This window comes from Centruroides sculpturatus, unplaced genomic scaffold, assembly GCF_000671375.1.
Source record: "Centruroides sculpturatus isolate CEXI.00-Female unplaced genomic scaffold, Cexi_2.0 scaffold326, whole genome shotgun sequence".
In the NCBI taxonomy this organism is placed as follows: Eukaryota; Metazoa; Arthropoda; class Arachnida; order Scorpiones; family Buthidae; genus Centruroides; species Centruroides sculpturatus.
The window spans coordinates 290,463-292,203 of NW_019384563.1; positions in this window are offsets into that span (position 1 = coordinate 290,463).

The following is a 1,741-nucleotide window of genomic DNA, read 5'->3' on the forward strand; positions in this document are numbered from 1 at the left end:
ATATTTTTTAAAAATTATATATTTTAAAAATTGTGTGTTTAGAATTTAATTTTTCAATAAAATATATTTAGAGAAAATGGCATTTACAACATTATGGTATTGCATGTTTCATATATATTAATATATATATATATTTGTGATAGTCTTTTGTATGGCTTTGGGAACTATATGCCATTATTACCATTATTTTTATATTTGACTTATAGGAGTCTCAGAACAAAATTCCATTGTAGGACTGTAACTACATGTTAATTTATATCAGTCATACTACTGTTCATCTTGGAATTTTAACATTATTCACTTATATCAATAGTAGATGTTATTTTTGACATTCTACATTTTCAGAAAACAAAATTAACCAAAATTTAAAAATATACCATATTTTTGCAGATTGACTGGCATGCTGCATATAACTGGGGGAACCAGAATGATGAAAACACCAAGCCAGTTAAACTGTGACTAAAAAATAAAATTAATCAGATCTAACAAAACTAGTTGTTAAATGTTACAGGAAACATTTTTTTATAATATTAGAAAGTTTTTTGATATTTAACTTTCAACAAAATGCAGAAAAGATTAGGAATTAACATAGATATTCTATGATTTGTGAATACAGTCAATCCCCAACTTATGACTATCCAATCTACAATTGCCAAAACTAGTGTAGTAATAAAAATTATTTTTAATTTTAAACAGTTAGCTACACACATTAATGATACAGTGCAATTATTAAATGTAATATTGTAAATATATAACCAAACAATTACCTTAAATAATTGGGCTATAAATCTGTTCTTTTTAATGATTAATATTAAGTAATTTGCTACTAGAATATTGTAATTATTCAATGTTAAATGTAATAGTGTAAGCACACCCTATTTTTGTCATTATGACTTTATTTCATTATTTTTAGTGGCTTAGAACATGGTTGTCTTCCAACATTTGCATGAATCATTGTTGATAAAATATCAAAATTAATTAATTAAAATATTTAAAGATGGTTTGAAGTGCACTATGCCTAAACTGCATTACTATATTGTATATTACTGTACATATGCACAGTGATTGATATGAAGTGAGCAATGTCATAATGTTGTAAATGCCAAAAAACAAACTTTTCAGGAGAGGTAAAAATTACTTTTTTTAGTGAATGAATTCATTTCAGTTTTACAATAAAATGGTAAAAACTCATTAGGCTACAAATTCTCTGTAATATCAAAATGACTTAAATATAAGCTCAAATTTTTTAAGCACTAAAAGTCATGTGACTTGCACTTCAGTGTTTTAAATGTTATGGTTTCATATAAATTCAGTTTCAAAATACAGCCACTTATAGTGCCAAAATTACCACAGTATTTTTTGCAGCAGAAAACATTCGGCCGATTGCAGAGACAGAGTTTACATTAAACGACGTTTACACATTGGCTCTTACTTACTTCGCTATTACTCCCCTGTTTTAGGAGTCGTTCGGCCAATCGGATTATTTCTTCGTGACGTCAGAAATGGTCGAGTGAGTCTAGAAAATAGGTCAAATAACTTGTTTCTAATCGCTGTCTACAAGACAGCGATTAGAAACAAGTTATTTGACCTATTTTCTAGACTCACTCGACCATTTCTGACGTCACGAAGAAATAATCCGATTGGCCGAACGACTCCTAAAACAGGGGAGTAATAGCGAAGTAAGTAAGAGCCAATGTGTAAACGTCGTTTAATGTAAACTCTGTCTCTGCAATCGGCCGAT